General features: G+C 38.0%; 1 long non-coding RNA gene across 2 annotated transcripts in view; it reads left to right on the top strand.

Moving 5' to 3' along the window:
- The window catches only part of LOC145522604 (uncharacterized), a 140,033-nt gene extending 132,158 nt beyond the window's left edge, over positions 1–7,875 (top strand). For both annotated transcript variants that reach the window (XR_014066055.1, XR_014066054.1), the window contains one exon: positions 1,232–7,875. This is a non-coding gene — a long non-coding RNA (uncharacterized LOC145522604). The remainder of the gene's footprint in view (positions 1–1,231) is intronic.
- The last annotated feature ends 12,523 nt before the right edge of the window (positions 7,876–20,398 follow it).

Below are 20,398 nucleotides of genomic sequence, written 5' to 3'. Positions count from 1 at the left end.
AATATACTGTATTGATGTTTTTCTTTCTGACTTACTTCACTCTGTATAATAGGCTCCAGTTTCATCCACCTCATTAGAACTGATTCAAACACATTCTTTTTAATGGCTGAGTAATATTCCATTGTGTACATGTACCACAGCTTTCTTATCCATTTGTCTGCCAATGGACATCTAGGTTGCTTCCATGTCCTGGCTATTGTAAACAGCAGCACAGCTAATCTTGATGGCATCTGACCTCCAAATGAAGGAGAGAGCTAATCTACTCAACTAGCATTTATACCAAATCTCATCAACAGAATCAGCACAGCTGACACTGCCTTGAGGTTCCCCCACTGCCAACGATCTCATTTAGATGAAATAGCTTGGCACCATAAGGACACTCAACATCTAAAATGTGGATCTTAACAACATTTCATTTTAAACATAGGTTATAGTTTATTAGTTCTGTAATGATTGGTTATATAGATCAGAATATTGGTGAAAGTCACTCAGTTGTGTCCAACTCTTTGCAACCCCAAGGACTATACAGTCCATGGAATTCTCCAAGCACAATACTGGAGTGGGTAGCCGTTCCCTTCTCCAGGGGATCTTCTCAACTCAGGGATCGAACCCAGGACTCCTGCATTGCAGACTGGTTCTTTACCAGCTGAGCCACTAGGGAAGCCCAAGAATATTGGTAGTTCTGGCTTTTAAATACCAAGAGCTTCAATTAGAAGAGGATCTTTGGTAAGCTTTCCATTTGGTCTCTTGTCTTAAGAGACTTAAGACTTCTTAAACTTCTTAAATAGTCTATTCTCCACATTCTACAGAGATAGAGTAAAATAAAGGCTGAAATGAAGACAAACCATCCTCTAGAGTGAAACCGATTTACGTGCTTCCATGTGTTAGGTTGATCTAGATGAATTTGCTTTTTTTTGCCTGGAAAATTCCATGGACAGAGGAGCCTCACAGGCTATAGTCTATGGGGTCTCAAAGAGTCAAACACAGCTGAGCACGTACGCACACTCATGCACAGGTAAAAACAATTTGAATATCAGCAGTTTTATCTGGTTCAACCTCACAGTACTGAAATCATTGCAGAAAAACAACAGTCTACACTTTTCTTAGCTCTTCCTCAGCTTCCTGTGGCAGCCCCTTCTATTGTCTTGGAATTCGTTCATTCAGGAAGTTCTCACTATTGACCTAAATTCCTCTTGAATTAATTACAGCTATTTTACTTCTTCTTTTCCAGAAAGCGCATTGAAAAGGACAGCTTGTCATTGCTTATTTGAACCCCCTTCATCATTTTGAAGACTGTAATGAAATGTCCAGTCAGTCTCCCGTCTCCAACTTAAATAAAGTTCCACTAGCTGTCCCTCAAGGACCTAGTTCCCTTCAATTTTTAAATACTATTAGCAAGAAGAGACCAGGTACGTGAACTCTTAATCTTTTTAGGATTCAGCTTCTTTGTTTGCAAAATGAAGAGATGAAATAAAATCCAATGTTTTTCCAACTGCTCTGAAGACCTTTCTTGGGAGATCCTGGGAAGAGGTATGGTTTAGTGTGTGTGTGTGTGTGTGTGTGTGTGTGTGTGTGTTGTGAGAGAAAAAGAAGGCTCAGCTCTGCTATACTCTATTTGTACTTAAAAAGATACTTAAAATTTGTTGTAAAGTTACACATGGTCAAGTCTCCTTCTTTTCATCCCTTTCCCTTCCTACTCACCTTCACTGGAACATGCACAGACATGCACACAAACACACACACATACAATCTCATGAAAGAAAATACAAACCAATCTGTTAAAAATAGCATTTAAAATCCTAAATAAATTATTAGGCAAAATCTGGGGGCATATTTAAATAATAATACACTATGATCAATTTAAATATAAAATTCACGTAACTATGATTTCATTAATATAGTATAATGTTTATTGATGAAAGGAGAAACTCATAATAATGTCCAAAGATGCTAAAAGTGAATTTCATAATTTTAATATTAATCGTAGATTTTTTTAAAGCTCTTAATTAAATAGGACTAGATGGACATTTCCTCTACCTGATGTATATTTATATATCTCAACCAAGAAGCCAGCCAGTAACTAATGAGGAATCACTGGAAGCAGTCCCATTAAAATTAGGAATAAGACAAAAATGCCCAATTTTACTATACTGCGATTCAACATAGATCTGCAGGTACACAGATCTGGTCAACAATTCTGATAAGAATATGATCAGGAGGCTTGAGAAAATACAGATATTGAAGCAGAATAGAGAATATGGAAGCATCCATATATACAGAAATCTGAAAAATGACAGAATGATATTACATATCAACAGATAAAGAATGGATTCAGTAAATGGTACCAGATGGAGTTGCCAGATAAAATACAAGATGCTTTGTTAAATTTGATTTTCAATAAAACAACAAATACTTTTTTAGTATATGTGTCTAAAATATTTCACAAGACATAATTACACTCAAGTGTTATTCATTTTTGTCTGAAGTTCAATTAGAACTAGGTGTCCTATATTTTTGTTTGCTAAACTCTGGCAACTCTAGTGCCAGGACAATATGCTATTCATATGGACAAAAGTAAAAATGGTTTCCTAACTCATTTTCTGCACAAAAATCAATTCTAAACAGATCAAGTTCTTAAAAGTAAAAGGCAAAATCTTAAAATATAAGGGAAAGATTTCATGACCTCAGAATAGGAAAGAATTTTCTAAATAAGCTTCACGATTGTAAGCCATATTTTGGAGGAAAAGATTTATAATAAGTAAAAATAAATATGACCACCTAAAAGTGAAACACTCCTTTTCCTAAAAAGAAAAACACTATTAAGAGATTCAAAAGACAAGCTATTAACTAAAAGGTTTTTTTTGATAACACTTATAAACTGAAAAGAATTAATGTTTAAGTTATATGAAGAATTTCTACAAATCCAAAAGATTTCAATGATAAAAAGACAACAAAAAAAAGTAAAAATGACAGAAGGCATGAAGAAGTTGTTTTTAAAAAAGAGAAGCACAAAAAGCCAATAACTGTGAAGATATGTGCAACATTATTAGTATTCAGAACAAGGTTTATCAGAGATGCATTCACTTCATCAGATAACAGTGCAGTGTTTTGACAAGGATGTAGAGCGAAGGGAACATACGTTTCTGATGGCTGTGTGAATTAGCACAATCACTTCAGAAAACGTTGGTGCTATCTGGACAAGCTGAATATGCACCTACACTCTGCCTAAAGCAATCCTGCCCCCACCCCCACAATGTTCATGTATCCCAAAGAAATTCTTAAGCAAGCTCATTAGGATATATATGCAAGAATGCTCAAGGAAGCCTTATTTGTAACAGGGAAAAGGAAAAAGAAAATAAATCCAAATGTCCATGACAGTGGAAAGAATAAATCAATTGTGATGTCTTGTTACAAAAGAATACTATATAGCAGTGAAAAGAATCAGCATAAACTCTTTCTATTCTCTAAGACATGGATAAATCTCAAAAGCATAATGATAAGAACAAAAAAGCAAGTCACAAAAGAATGTATACAATGTGACTGCATTTATATAAAATTCAAACTCTGGCAAAAACAGAATCACACAGATACATATACACTAAACCGCAAGGGAATTATTACTACTACAAATTCAAGGCTGTGGTTACTTCTAGGAAAGACACACAGAGAACTTCAAAGGAACTGATATTTTATTCATTTGGAGAATAAGTGTGTATTTTATTTGAAAATTATTACTATTCTTTACACTGTACTATGTATAATACTCTTTTGTATGTGTAATACATTTTTAAGTAAACTAAAAGAAAAGGGTCAAATCAATTTCATTTTCTAGAGAGTATGACAATATTCTTAGAAGATTCCAGAGAATTTAGAAAAACAAAGAGTTCAATGAGGTTGGATAAAAATAAACAGGCAGAAAGTCAGTTATTTTTACCTGTAACTCATTTTGAAAATATGACCTTAAAATATTCTATTCCCTGTAGTCATAAAATCCTTAATTTTCCTAACAATGTATCTGATAAGGAAAATATAGCACTTATATGAAGAAAATTGTAAGGGTTGGCTGAAGGGTATAAAGTTCTGAATGTATATAAAGAAATACTGTTGACATCTACTAAAAGTCCTCTCTGAACACTTTCCCCATGTCTGTACTTCAAGCCTAATTAGGAGAGGATTGTCCATCCAGTTAGTGGGGATCAGATATTGTGTCACTTTCAACAGTAACTAAAAGGTTAGGTCACTTTTCTGGTTCTGGAACTTTGAAAGAACCAGAAGCTTGATTTTTGTCCATATTTGAGCTGAGAACATGAAGTGGCCCCAATTCAAAAATAAAAGACTTTTTTTTTTTTTGACCAAGCTGGCCATTCTCTTTCTTGCACTGGATTCTTCCTTTCCCACTGTAGTTGTCTTTATTTTACATACTACTTTTAACAATGGGACAAATGTATTTTTTCTGGATCCTCTTTCTTTAATGCTGATGAGTTTGGCATTTCCTCCCATGGCAGTGCCAAGTTTTGGTACATGGTGTTTGTTATTTGGTGGTGGTGGAGTTGGAGGCAGGTCATGGGATAAGAATGAAGGGGACTGGGGACATGACATAGGCATAATGGATTCTTCTGTGGTGCTGGGCCAGCTACACTGATATAGCTTAAAAAAGGAGATCCTTGCTTGGTCCAAGTTATCCTATCAGAGGTCTGAAAATGGTGTAGGTCCAAAGCTAATACTGTAGTATTCAGTAATATTACTACAAGTAATATTGTAGTATTCAGTTAATAATCAAGCATTTTTTTTCCTTACTTTGTCTTCTTTGGGAACTTAAAGAGAAAAGGGTTGACTGTGCTGAGGTAGAATTTATTATTGTTATTATTCTCTTCCACCAATATATCACATCATTTTCTAATAATATTATGTTCCTGAGTAGAAAGATGCATAACTGTAAAGATGCATCCCTAACTAAACTATAAATTGAATAACATTTCAGTAAGTACACTGACCAGTTATTTCTTTTAATCTTGAAAATTTGATCAAATTTTTTATATAGAAAAAGACATGCAAAAGAATGTTCAGAAACTGTAGAAAGAACAATAATCATAGTAAAGTAATTGCATTACAAGTTATCAGCACAAACTCGTTGTTGTTCAGTCTCTAAGTCATGTCCGACTCTTTGCAACCCCGTGCACTATAGCATGACAGGCTCATCTGTCCTTCACTATCTCCTGGAATTGGCTCAAATTCACGTCCTTCAAGTCAGTGATGCTTTCTAACCATCTCATCCTCTGCCACCCCTTCCTCCTTTTGCTTTCAATCTTTCGTAGCATCAGGGTATTTTCCAATGAGTCCACTCTTTGCATCAGGTGGGCAAAGTACTGGAGCTTCAGTTTTAGCCTCAGTCCTTCCAATGAATATTCAGGGTTGATTTCCTTTAGGATTGACTGGTTTGATCTTCTTGCTGTCCAAGGGACTCTCAAGAGTCTTATCTAGCACTGTAATTTGAAAGCATCAATTCAGCACTCAGCCTTCTTCATGGTCCAACTCTCACATCCGTACATGACTACTGGAAAAACCATGGTTTTGACTATATGGACCTTTGTCAGCAAAATGATGTCTGTGCTTTTTAATACGCTGTCTAGCTTTGTTATAGCTTTTCTTCCAAGGAGCAAGTGTCTTTTAATTTCATGGCCGCAATCACTGTCTGAAGTGATTTATGGGTCCCAAGAAAATAAAATCTATCACTGCTTCCACTTTTCCCCCCTCTATTTCCTGTGAAGTGATGGGACCAGATACCATGATCTTAGTTTTTTGAATATTGAGTTTCAGTCCAGCTTTTTCACTCTCCTCTTTCACTCTCATCAAGAGGCTCTTTAGTTCCTCTTCACGTTCTGCCATTAGACTGGTATCATCTGCATATCTGAGGTTGTTGATATTTCTCCCAGCAGTCTTGATTCCAGCTTGTGCTTCATCCAGCCTGGCATTTCGCTTGATGTACTCTGTATATAGGGCTTCTTTGGTGGCTCAGACAGTAAAGAATCTGCCTGCAGTGCGGGAGACCCGGGCTTGATTCCTGGATCAGGAAAATCCCCTGGAGAAGGAAATTGTAACCCATTCCAGTATTCTTGCTTGGAGAATTCAAAGGACAGAGGAGCCTGGTGGGCTACAGTACTCTGCATATAAGTTAAATAAGCAGGATGACAATATACAATCTTGCTGTACCCTTTTCCCAGTTTGGGACCAGTCGGTTCCATGTTCGGTTCTAACTGTTGCTTCTTGACCCAAGTACAGGTTTCTCAGGTGGTCTGGTATATATCTGTTTAAGAATCTTCCACGTTTTTTTTGTGATCCACACAGTGAAAGGCTTTAGGATAGACAATGAAGCAGAAGGAGATGTTTTTCTGGAACTCCTTTGCTTTCTCCATGATCCAACAAATGTTGGCTATTTGATCTCTGGTTCCTCTGCCTCTTTGAACCCAACTTGTACATCTAGAAGTTCTTGGTTCACGTATTGCTAAGTCTAGCTTGAAGGATTTTAAGCATAACCTTGCTGGCATGTGAAATGAGCACAGTTTTACAGTAGTTTGAACATTCTTTGGCATTGTCCTTCTTTGGAATTGGAATGAAACTGAATTTTCTAGTCCTGTGGCTTCTGCTGAGTTTCCCAAATTTGCTGACATATTGAGTCCAACACTTTAACAACACCATCTTTTAGAATTTTAAAAAGCTTAGTTGAAATTTTGTTACCTCTCCTAGCTTTGTTCATAGTAATCCTCCCTAAGGCCCACTTGACCTCACACTCCAGGATGTACAGCTCTAAGCGAGTAACCACACTATCATGGTTATCCAGGTCATTAAGAACTTTATTGTTTAGTACTTTTGTGTATTCTTGCCACCTCTTCTTAATCTCTTCTGCTTCTGTTAGGTCCTTATGGTTTCTGTCCTTTACTGTGCCTATCCTTGCATGAAATGTTTCCTTGATATCACCAATTTTCTTGAAGAGACCTCTAGTCTTTTTCATTCTATTGTTTTCCTCTGTTTCTTTGCATTGTTCATTTAAGCAGACCTTCTTATCTCTCCTTGCTATTCTCTGGAACTCTGCATTCAGTTGAGTGTATCTTTCCCTTTCTCCCTTGCCTTTAGCTTCTCTTCTTTCCTCAGCTATTTGTAAAGGCTCCTCACACAACCACTTCGCTTTCTTGCATTTCTTTTTCTTTGGGATGATTTTGGTCACTGCCTCCTTTACAATGTTATGAACCTCCCCTGTCCATAGTTCTTCAAGCACTCTATCTACCAGATCTAATTCCTTGAATCTATTTGTTACCTCCATTGTATAATCATAAGGGATTTGGTTTATGTCATACCTAAATGGCCTAGTGGTTTTCCCAATTTTTTCCAATTTAAGCTTGAATTTTGCCATAAGGAATTCATGATCTGATGCTTGAAACTTACAGTAATTAAAACTGTGGTAATGCCACAGAACATGTGTGTGGGCTTTTAAAATTAATTAGAAATATAAGTTATAAATATCACTGTTATAACTGAGTGACAATTTGGGAAAATATATGTAGATAATGTATCACTGTTTTCAAAAATCAATTCCAAATAGTTTAAGGATTTATTCATACAAACTCCTTAAGTTGCAGTACTAAAAGAGAGAATATTTTCCAGTCTTGAAGCAGGCATGTTCTTTCATAGCATGTTGCTAAGATCTGAATATATAAATGGAAGGATGAATAGATTTGATGTAAATTAAAAGCATCTGAATTGGGTAAAAGAGCATAAATAAATGGGAGAGTCAAGAAATAAACTGGGAAATGTATTTGTAAAAGGGAGTTAATGCTCATAACATATTAAAGAGATTAAAGCAAAAAAAAAAATAGAAAAGTGAAGAAAGGCATTTTTATACCAGCAATTCACAGAAAAAAAAATTCAAGTGGTCATTAAATATATTAAGAAATTCTCATCTACACTAATAATAAAATATGTACAAAATATACTATTGTGATTCTATCATCTATCTACTACTATATATCTATCTACTCATATTTATCTAACTTTGTATTTGATTATTTTCTGCTTATCAAATCGGCAAACATTTAGAAAAATTTAGAAGACCAGGGTTGTGGGCAATTCAGCCATTTCATACATGTTACTGAAACTTTCATTCGATACACTATTTTTGGAAGGTAATTTGGTGATTTGTATTGCAAATTTAGAATGTAGTGCCATATATCCTTTGGCTTCGTAATTCTCCTTTAGAATGTGTCGAAGATACTATTCACTGTTTTCTCAGTAGCTGGTCTCCATTCCCTTTTCTTTCCCAAGAGTCTTAAGACTCTGAATTTTCCAACAGGTTAAATTGTTCAGTGAGCTCAGAGATGATAGGCTGTAGCCCCAAGATCCAGGAAATGGGTCATGGTGGATTTCAGCTGGTCCTGATGACTCCATTCTTCTTTGCCTGTGATTGGTCTGGGGATGGGTGTGTAGCACAGTTCTGAGCAAAATGTCATTGGTGAAAGTCTGCTGGGGCACTTCCCTTCTAGGAGGAAGTTTTGGTTCCTGAGACCTCCTTCTTGCTGGGATGCTGTGGTGCAGATGTAGTGCCTGGAGAACATTAATAATTAACATCAGTTCATTTCAGTCGCTCAGTCATGTCCGACTCTTTGTGACCCCATGGACTGCAGCACGCCAGGCTTCCCTGTCCATCACCAACTTTCGGAGTTTACTCAAACTCATGTCCATAGAGTCAGTGATGCTATCCAACCATCTTATCCTCTGTCATACCCTTCTCCCCCTGCCTTCAATCTTTCCCAGCATCAGGGTCTTTTTCAGGGAGTCAGTTTTTCCCATCAGATAGCCAAAGTATTGGAGTTTCAGCTTCAGCATCAGTCCTTCCAATGAATATTCAGGACTGATTTCCTTTAGGATTGACTGGTTGGATCTCCTTGCAGTCCTAGGGACTCTCAAGAGTCTTCTCCAACACCACAGTTCAAAAACATATAAAATAATGAACATAATGAGCATAAATAATAGCTGAGGATGTTGGAGTGGAAGGGTTGAAAGAACAATGCTAGCAATTGCTTACCTTTCAGCATTTTATTATGTGAGGAAATCTATTTTAACAATCATTCTTGGTATGGTTTTTGTAAGTGCTAGCTAAATGCATTCATAATTTATGCAATCCTACAGAAATACCCAAGTGTCTAAAGATACATGTACAGAGATTCACAGATAAGGATAATTTATAATAGTGAAAATTTTGAAACATTTAAATGTGCCTCAAAAGAGACTAATTAAATAAATGTTAGTATATTAAGTATAGTTAATGTTAGTATATTAAAGATTGAGTTACAGCTATATGTACTAACATGGAAATCTGTCTGCAATTTATTATTACAAATGAAAACTAAGCCCTAGAGAACAACACTTAGCATGGTCCCATTGGGTTATACACACACAAATATGAAGGCTATGATGGAGAATATAAAATGTGATGCGAGGCTTTTTGTCATTTCCATCAAAGAAGACACTGAGCAGAATTAAAGTGTACTAGAACATATTTGGCTTGTCTTGTTCACAAGTTTTAAACATCATCAGAGACCCCTTGTATTATTTTTTCACTGTGGACTCTATGTTTTAAAAAATTTCATATCAAAGAACTTATTATTTATTTCAATATTGATCTACATTATTTTTTCTAATATATATATTTTAGATTATTTTCCATTATAGTTTATTATAAGATATTGAATAAAGTTCCCTGTTCTATATAGCAAATCCTTGTTACTTATCTATTTTGTGCATTACTGTTGTTGTTGTTTATTTCCCAAGTTGTGTCTGATTCTTTTGCCACCCCAGGGACTGTAGCCTGCCAGTCTTCTGTGTCCGTGGGATTTTCTAGGCAAAAATACTGGAACGGGCTACCATTTCCTTCTCCAGGGGATCTTCCCGACCCAGGGATTGAACCCATGTCTCCTGCATTGGCAGGTGGATTCTTTACCACTGAGTCACCAGGAAAGCAAGCCCATTTTATGCATAGTAGTTTGTATCTACTAATCCCATACTCCTAATTTATCCTTCCCCCATTCCTTTTCCCTTTGATAATCATGAGTTTGTTTTATATGTCTGTGAGTTTGTTTCTGTTTTGTATATAAATTCATTTGTATTATTTTTAATTACATATATGGTATATTATATATTTATCTTTTTCTGTCTGACAGTGACTTAGATATTCTCTACATCCATCCATATTGCTGCAAATGGCAACATTTCATTGTTTTCTTCTGGCTGAGTAATATTCCAGTGTGTGTGTGTGTGTGTGTGTGAATAAGAGAGAGAGAGTGAGAGGCAGAGATTGCATATTCTTAAACCATTCTTCTGTTGATGGGCACTTGAGTTGTTTCTATGTCTTGACTATTGTAAATAGTGCTTCTATGAATATTGGGGTACATGTATCATTTTCAAATTAGACTTTTTGTCTTTTTGGATATATGCCCAGGAGCGGGACTGATGGATCATATGGTAGCTCTATTTTTAGGTTTTTAAGGAACCTCCATATTGTTTTCCATAGTGGCTCTACCACTTTACCTTCCCAGCAATATTATAGACAGGTTCCCTTTTCTCCACACCCTCTGCAGCATTTATTATTTGTAGACTTTTGGATAATGGTTATTCTGCCTGGTGGCTGGCTGACTGAGGTTTTGATTTGTATTACTGTAGTAATTACGATGGTGAACAGTTTTTCATGTGCTTGTTGACCATCTGTATGTCTTTTTTAGAGAAATATCTGTTTAGGTCTTCTACCATTTTTTGATTGAGTTTTTTTTTTTTTGGATACTGAGTTATATATACTCATACTGAGTATGAGCATAAGCTATTTTTATATCTTGGCTGTTAACCTCTTGTCAGTCACATTGTTTGCAAATATTTTATTCCATTCTGTAGGTTGTTTTTTTATTTTGTTCATGGTTTCATTTCCTGTGCAAAAGTTTGTATGTTTGATTAGGTCCCATTTGTTTATTTTTGCTTTTATTTCTTTTGCCTTGGGAGATTGAGTTATTGATCTTAATTATAATCAATGATCTATATTCATCAAGATTTACAAGTATATTAGATTGCATAAATGTTTGATTTTCCAAGAAGCACTAAAGAAAAGAGGCAGTAACAACAACCGTTGAACTTCTACTATGTGCTAAGCTTTGTGCTATTTGCTAAGCATCAGGCTGCCACATTTTCTCATTTAATTTCCCAGCATCCTTTAGCATTATCCCGACACGACAGATGAAAAATCTGACGTTTGGAAATTCCGTCTTACAGATAGGACAGCACAGGTTCTAATATTCTCTGATTCTAGTACTCTTGATTTTTCTACTATACTATCTGCTAGTAACAAAATTCAAAAGTGTCTAGAGATACTTAAGTGTGATTCACTTTAATTTGGCTATCACTTTGTATTAGGTTCAAGTTCAGTTACAAAATCAAGATTGGATACTGATGTAGGTAGTTTCTATTGGGTCATTAACTGTCCATCTTTATACTAATTAACATATAATAATAATAATAATAATATGCTAGTATTAGGTATGGTGATTAATTTCTGTTTAAGTAAAGACATGACATTTTAGTTAGCCTGTAGCTTTTATCCTCGGTAAAAATATAATTTCTATAATTTCTATTAGGCATCTAGAAATAATTTACAGATCCTCAAGTCTATCATAATGAAACTTCAAATTTCTCATTGCCTCAGTGAGAGGCCAGATGAGGTATTAAAAGAACTTCCTGTGCATAAGTCACTGATCGTTGAAATTCATTTTTAGAGGATACTTTTAATACAAAAGAAGGTGACTTATGCTATCAACTATGGTACAGTTCTGTGCTATGATGCTAGCTTGTTAAAGAAATGCTTGTGTTACAATGGAGGCCTTCTGGAAAACTTGGTTATATTGAACCTGTAACAGATCTGGCCTGTATGGAATTCTATATGAGATTAATGTGTTTTTAAGTTCTACTGTCTTGGAACTTAGAAAAATGTACATGACTGGATTTTCTTCTTGGAGATTCTGATTTAAGTCTGGTTTAAAGGGGGAAGGTGAGGCTGTGGATATGTTTGTAAATTTCCCCAAATGTTTCTCATGAGCTTCCTTCTCTCTGCCAAGTGAGACTCACAAGGGAAGAAACAAATTATTCCCCTCATCCATTTGACAAATGCTTCATGTTTACCTTCAGAGTCTTCAAAGACAGTCAATACATTGTCATGACTTCCTTTATAATCTTGATGCTAACTGTTCCTTAGGCTCCAAGTCTGTTTTACCAAATATCTTGTGCACATTCTGGTTTGAATATCTTGTGATCACTTGAAATGTCCAAAATTCAATTCATTGTAGATAGGATGGATTACATGAGTTGTCTATAAGAAAACTGGGGTTCCAGGCTGTATTAGTTATCTCTTGCTGTGTAACAAATTACTCCAAAACTTAGTTTAAAAATACAGTTTCTGTAGGTTAGAGATCTGGATGCAACTGAGCTAGTTGTCTTTGCCTCGAGGTTCGAACCTGTGTCTTCTGCAGCTCATGCATTGCCAGGTGAATTCTTTACCACTGAGCCACCTGGGAAGCCCCAAGGTATCTCACAAGGCTGCAATCAAAGTGTTGACCAGAGCACAAGTCTCACCTGAAGGCTTGGCTGGAGGGGGTTCTGCTTCCAAATTCACTGCTTCCAAAATTCCTCATGGATCGTTGGTCTGAGATGTCCCTAGTTCTTTGCCATGTGGACCTCTTTATAGGGCAGCTTGCAACACTGCAATTGGCTTTGTTCAGAATAAGTGAGTGAGAAAGTAAGAAAGAGAATCCAAGAGGAAAGTTATCAGAAGAAGTTATAGTCCATCACTTTTGCTGTCTTCTGTTGGGCATTATCAGTACATAGATATTGGGAGGTGAGGATCATTGGGGGTCATCTGAGAGGTTGCCTACCACAGATACAGAGGTATCCAGGTGAACTGGTGTCACAGACATGACTTGAAGTCCAAGTCATACCTGTGACTTGGACTTGTTATCATTTGTGAGTGTACAGTTGAGAATCACATTCTCTGTTCAGCTGTTAATGCTCAGATCCATATTTAGTTTTTATAAACTCTTCCCTGTTTTTTTGTTTGTTTTCAGTTTTTGGTTCATGAATTTTATTTCTGTTTGTCTCTAAGAAATGTAAGCATAGAATATTAATAGATTTCAGTCTTGTTCTGTAATGTCAAAAATTAAAAAGTGAATTGATTAAAAAAAAGGATGGATTGGGGACTTCCCTGGTGGTTCAGTGTTAAGACTCCATGCTTCCACTGCAGGGGGCATGGGTTTGATTCCTGGTTGGGGGACTAAGATCCTGCATCCTATATGCCATGTTGCTTGGCCAAAAAAAAAAAAACAAAGAGAGATGGATAGGGCTGGGCATAACAGAATTCAGGGGCATAGACTAGAAGAAGGTCAGAAGCAAAAGGTTGTGGTCGAGGATGGCAGGAGGGCATGAGGAAGAGCAGAACAGGAAGCAGTTGAAATTCGGGGTTCAGAGCAACTATGAGAGAACAGGTAGGTGTGAAATTCAGGCAAACATACTGAGAATCATGGATCAGACTAACAGAACCAAGCACAGTGCAGCTGGAGTTTGACTTTGGTTTCAGACCAGATAGGACAGGATTATAGCCATTGGACAGTGTGGACCAAGAGATATGAGCAGTTGTGATGGTAGATTCTGTTGGTGCTACTGATGATCCCTGGGAACTTTGTTAGGAGCTATATTCCTCACAGCAGGGAACTTTCAGAGCTCCAATAGTCATTATTTTCCCTTTTGAACCAAGTCTTCCTTCTCAGGTGATTGCAGCAATGAAATTAAAAGATGCTTATTCCTTGGAAGGAAAGTTATGACCAACCTAGACAGCATATTAAAAAGCAGAGACATTACTTTGCCAATAAAGGTCCGCTTAGTCAAGGCTATGGTTTTTCCAGTAGTCATGTATGGATGTGAGAGTTGGACTATAAAGAAAGCTGAGCACCAAAGAATTGATGCTTTTGAACTGTGGTGTTGGAGAAGACTCTTGAGAGTCCCTTGGACTGCAAGGAGATCCAACCAGTCCATCCTAAAGGAGATCAGTCCTGGTTGTTCATCGGAAGGACTGATGTTGAAGCTAAAACTCCAATACTTTGGCCACCTCATGCGAAGAGCTGACTCATTGGAAAAGACCCTGATGCTGGGAAAGATTGAGGGCAGGAGGAGCAGGGAACGACAGAGGATGAGATGGTTGGATGGCATCACCGACTCGATGGACATGGGTTTGGGTGGACTCAGGGAATTGGTGATGGACAGGGAGGCCTGGCGTGCTGTGGTTCATGGGGTTGCAAAGAGTCAGACACGACTGAGCAACTGAACTGAACTTATTTCTCAGTGTTGCTGATTCTGTCCATGGCACTCTAATTCTCCTTATGGCTTCCTCCCAAACTCTTTGGCTCCTTTCTCTCTTTCCTCTCACATCCAATTAGTCCCAGATAATTGTTCAGTGTAAAAATATGAAAGTAGCAGCTAGTAAACTGTGGAACTCAGACAAGTCATTCAGTCATTCATTGTACATCAGTTTTATACCTGTGCTAATTATCAACCTGGATATTTGCTGTATAACAGGGTATTTACTAGCCATTCAAGTTGAGCACTTGAAATATGGGTAATGTGACTAAGAAACCAAAATTTTAAGTATTTTAAATTTAAAATAGAAAGTAGCAGGGTGACATTTTTCTGCTAAACACAAATTTATTATTTTGTATGACTAGATTTTACTTTAACCACTGAATATTTAGCATCCATATTGAGATATACTCTAAGTGTAGAATGTACAATGGATTTTGAAGACTTAGTATGAAAAAAACCTATAAAATATCTCATTAATAATTTTTATACTGATTATACCTGAAATGAGAAATATTTTAAATACCTTGCATTAGACAAACTTCACTATTGAGACTACTTTTACTCGTTTCTTTTTGCTTCTTATTTTTAGTTTATTTATTTTTCAAGTTATCTGTAGTGATGGTTTATTTGAAACAGTTCTTCTGAGCATGAGAGCTCTTTCTTGCATCATAGAGGGGGAGAAAAAAAAGGTACTTGTCACTTTGAAAGTCACAGATAACTTATCTTTCTATCATTAGATTCAGTTCAGTTCAGTTCAGTTGCTCAGTCATGCCCGACTCTTTGCGACCCCATGAATCGCAGCACGCCAGGCCTCCCTGTCTATCACCAATTCCCAGAGTCTACCCAAACCCATGTCCATCGAGTCGGTGATGCCATCCAACCATCTCATCATCTGTCGTCCCCTTCTCCTCCTGCCCCTAATCCTTCCCAGCATTAGGGTCTTTTCCAATGAGTCAGCTCTTCGCATGAGGTGGCCAAAGTATCGGAGTTTCAGCTTCAACATCAGTCCTTCCAATGGACAACCAGGACTGATCTCCTTTAGGATGGACTGGTTGGATCTTGCAGTCCAAGGGACTCTCAAGAGTCTTCTCCAACACCACAGTTCAAAAGCATCAATTCTTCGGCGCTCAGCTTTCTTTAGGAAGAAAAAAAATGAAGAACCTGCTGTAGCAGGAAGAAGCAAGGGCCTCGCATTTGATGAGATAGATATTCAGTTACTGTGCATTTCCATTGTTTTTCCATGGCTGAGGCTTGGGAGCTTGCATGCCTGAAGCCAGGTTACTCTTAGGCTCCCTAACGATGTTGCTTGGATGGAAGGGCTGTTGTTACCACAGTAGTTGGCCGTGCCTCCAGATAAATGGGGTGCTTGTCTGTTCCTACAAATCTTTATCCCCGTGTTCATCGTGAGGAGGGCACCTGTTATGTACTCTCAGTCAGAGTCTCTTGTCCAAGGTTCCTGGATGACTACATCCTGCTCAATACAACTTTTGTCATCACAGCTTGAGATATGCCTGATTTCAGCCAGAGGAACCTGATGGTAAGCACTGAAGGGGCAGATAGTCAGATTTTTTTAATAATCAGGATTATTCTTTTTGTATTTGGTAAAATGATAAGGAAATCTACGGGCACATATCTGATTTTTTTTTTTTTTTATCATAGGGACATTGTTAGCCTTTCAGGGTATCAATGTAGTTTCTTCCATGTTGGAAATGAAGGAGCCAAGTCCAAGTGCTTGGCCGAGACATGCTCTCCCCATAGTCACGTATTTTTTAAATGTGACCACTAGAAAATTTAAAATACATATGTGGCTCATTATATTTCTGTTAGATAGTGCTGAGTAAGACTACATGGTTGTTTTTTATCTTTTTCCATTAAAACTCTTGGAGGGTAATCAGTCCTTACAGCTTTTCTTCTCAAAATGTTTTTATTACCTTTCCAACCCCTATGTATGTATTTTCTCTAACAATGACCTAAATGATCTCCAAAATGAAGGAACTTTTATAATACTGAAAACAACTTGGAAATGAAATCTTTGTTTCATATTTATATACCCTTCTCTAGAAATTCTCAATTTACATTTGAACATCAACAAGAATTTTGAACAATTTTGAGAAATTGTGATGTTCTTTGTCACTGTGTATGAATATTTGGCTCTTCTTAAATTGTCAACAATTTCAAGAATCATGTGCCTGAAATTTGAGCAAATTACCAGTAGATGGGAGCCTTGCAACTTTGAATCAGCTAGGTCTTTTCAGTTCAGTTCAGTTGCTCAGTCGTGTCTGACTCTTTGCGACCCCATGAATCGCAGATGGCCTCCCTGTCCATCACCAACTCCCGGAGTTTACCCAAACCCATGTCCATCGAGTCGGTGATGCCATCCAACCATCTCATCCTCTGTCGTTCCCTTCTCCTCCTGCCCCCAATCCTTCCCAGCATTAGAGTCTTTTCCAATGAGTCAACTCTTCGCATGAGGTGGCCAAAGTATTGGAGTTTCAGCTTCAACGTCAGTCCTTCCAATGGACAACCAGGACTGATCTCCTTTAGGATGGACTGATTGGATCTCCTTGCAGTCCAAGGGGCTCTCAAGAGTCTTCTCCAACACCACAGTTCAAAAGCATCAATTCTTTGGCGCTCAGCTTTCTTCACCGTCCAACTCTTACATCCATACATGACTACTGGAAAAACCATGGCCTTGACTAAATGGACCGTTGTTGGCAAAGTAATGTCTCTGCTTTTAAATATGCTATCTAGGTTGGTCATAACCTTCCTTTTATCCTACCTTTAAGACCATAAACTGTATGCTACCAAATATTGAATCACTATATGTTGAGTGCTTACAAAATTAAACTCATACTGTCTCAGATATGAATAATGTGAGTGTTCATCCGGTGTCCACCATGAAATCTGTGGTTTATGAACACATACTTGCTTCTTTCTTATTTCCCATCTTGGGAGGACCAAGTGGCCTCGTTCTGCTTCTTTAACCCTATCTAGGTTCTTCATGGGAACCTTGCCGAGGATCTGCCATTGTTGTTGTTCAGTTGCTAAGTTGTGTCCGACTCTTTGCAACCACATGGGTTACTGCATGCCAGGCTTCCCTGTCCTTCACCAGCTCCCAGAGTTTGCTCAAACTCATATCCCATTGAGTCAGTGATGCCGTCCAACCATCTTATCCTCTGTTGTACCCTTCTCCCCCTGCCTTCAGTCTTTCTCAGCATCAGGGTCTTTTCCAATGAGTCAGTTCTTTGCATCAGGTGGCCAAAGTATTAGAGCTTCAGCTTCAGCATCAGACCTTCCAATGAATATTCAGGACTGATTTCCTTTATGATTGACTTGTTTGATCTCCTTGCAGTCCAAGGGACTCTCAAGAGTCTTCTCCAACACCACAGTTCAAAAGCATCAATTCTTCGGCGCTCAGCTTTCTTTATAGTCCAACTCTCACATCCATACATGACTACTGGAAAAATCATAGCCTTGACTAGATAGACCTTTGTTGGCAAAGTAATGTCTCTGCTTTTTAATATGCTGTCTCGGTTGGTCATAACTTTTCTTCCAAGGAGCAAGCGTCTTTTAATTTCATGGTTGCAGTCACCATCTGCAGTGATTTTGGAGCCCCCCAAAATAAAGGCTGCCACTGTTGCCATAATTTCTCCATGTATTTGCCATGAAGTGATGGGACTGCATGCCATGATCTTATTTTTTTGAATGTTGAGTTTTAAGCCAGCTTTTTCACTGTCCTCTTTCACCCTCATTAAGAGGCTCTTTAGTTCCTCTTTGCTTTGTGCCGTCAGGGTGGTGTCATCTGCATATCTGAGTTGATTGATATTTCTTCCGGCAATCTTGATTTCAGCTTATGCTTCATCCAGCCCAGCATTTCATGTGATGTACTCTGCATAGAAGTTAAATAAGCAGAGTGACAATATACAGTCTTGACATACTCCTTTCCCAATTTGGAACCAGTCCATTGTTCCATGTCTGGTTCTGTTGCTTTTTGACCTGCATACAGGTTTCTTAGGAGGCAGGTCAGGTGGTCTGGTATTCCCATCTCTTTAAGAATTTTCCACAATTTGTTGTAATCCACACAGTCAAATGATTTAGCGTAGTCAATGAAACAGAAGTAGGTACTTTTCTGGAATTCTCTTGCTTTTTCTGTGATCCAACGATATTGGCAGTTTGATCTCTGGTTCCTCTATCTTTTCTAAATCCAATTTGTACATCTGAAAGTTCTTGGTTCACATACTGTTGAAGCTTAAGTTGAAGGATTTTGAGCATTACCTTGTTAGCATGTGAAATGAGTGCAACTGTGCAACAGTTTGAACATTCTTTGGCATGGCTCTTCTTCGGAATTAGAATGAAAGCTGACCTTTCCCAGTCCTGTGGCTACTGCTGAGTTTTCCAAATTTGCTAGCATTTTGAGTGCAGCACTCTCACAGCATCATCTTCCAGGATTTGAAATAGCTCAACTGGAATTCCATCACCTCCACTAGCTTTGTTCATAGTGATGCTTCCTAAGGCCCACTTGACTTTGCACTCCAGGATATCTGGCTCTAGGTGAGTGATCACACGATCGTGGTTATCTGGGTCATGAAGATCTTTTTTATATAGTTTTCCTGTGTATTCTTGCCACCTCTTCTTAATATCTTCTACTTCTGTTAGGTCCATACCATTTTTGTCCTTTATTGTGCCCATCTGTGCATGAAATATTCCCTTGGTATCTCTGATTTTCTTGAAGAGATCTTTAGTCTTTCCCATTCTATTGTTTTCCTCTATTTCTTTGCATTGTTCACTTAGGAAGGCTTACTTATCTCTCTTTGCTATTCTTTGAACCTCTGCATTCAGATGGGTATATCTTTCCTTTTCTCCTTTGCCTTTTGCTTCTCTTTTTTCCTCAGCTATTTGTGAGGTCTCCTCAGATGACCATTTTGTCTTTTTCCATTTTTTTTCCCCTTGGATATAGTTGTGATCACTACCTTCTGTACAATGTTACAAACCTCTGTCCATAGTTCTTGAGGCATCCTATCAGATCTAACTAATGCCTTGAGTCTGTTTGTCACTTCCACTGTAAGGGATTTGATTTAGATCAAACCTGAATGGCCTAGTGGTTTTCCCTGCTTTCTTCGATTTACAGCCTTGTCTAACTCAATGAAACTATGAGCCATGACGTGTAGGGCCACCCAAGACGGAGGGGTCGTGGTGGAAAGGTCTGACAAAATGTGGTTCACTGGAGAAGGGAATGGCAAACTACTTCAGCATTCTTGCCTTGAGAACCCCATGAAGGGTATGAAGAGGATCTGCCATATCTTCCATCTAATTCCCAGGCCTGAGCAATTCATCCTGCACATTCTCTGTGGAGCCCCTACCTCTTACCATGGTGAGCCTATGGCAGGCTGTTTTGGATCTCAATGCATACATTTACCATCCTTTCCATCACTTCCTTTGTGGGAGCATATGGAATCTTCTGGGTTGTCCACTTGAAAGCTAGGGAGATGATGCTTTCCTTTGGCTAGACTTGTCCATTCTCTTTATGCTGCTGGGCCCACCCCATGTTGACATAGGATACCCTGCCCAATGGATTTCTCCCAAGCAACCAAATGAGAGGCATAGCATGGAGAACTCTACTTTCAACATCCCTCAAGCTCCCTGGTTTAGCTAATACCCCTTCTCCACAAGTCTCTAGGTCAAACACTGGAGAAGCAGCACCAGTCTGCTGTGTTCCACCTCCTCTTGCCTCTCCTGTCTCTCTCCCTCTATGCCTCCCCCCCTCCCCCACAAAGCACTCTTACTGGTCTTATTCTTTTGCTGAATGGAAGGAGCCTTTGTGTCAAGCCTCTGTTCTCTCTAGATTTTATTTCCTTTTGTCATATGATCCTCCTTTACAACCCCAACATCATATTTGAGCCTTAAGGCAGGTAGAGATGAGAAGATCAATTTATACCCTAGAGTAACTGGTTTAATAAAGATT

This window comes from Giraffa tippelskirchi, chromosome 10 (assembly GCF_054371585.1).
Source record: "Giraffa tippelskirchi isolate mGirTip1 chromosome 10, T2T-mGirTip1v1.2.pri, whole genome shotgun sequence".
Classification (NCBI taxonomy): domain Eukaryota; kingdom Metazoa; phylum Chordata; class Mammalia; order Artiodactyla; family Giraffidae; genus Giraffa; species Giraffa tippelskirchi.
The sequence above is the reverse complement of the archived record's forward strand: the minus strand, read 5'-3'. Positions and strand labels throughout refer to the sequence as shown.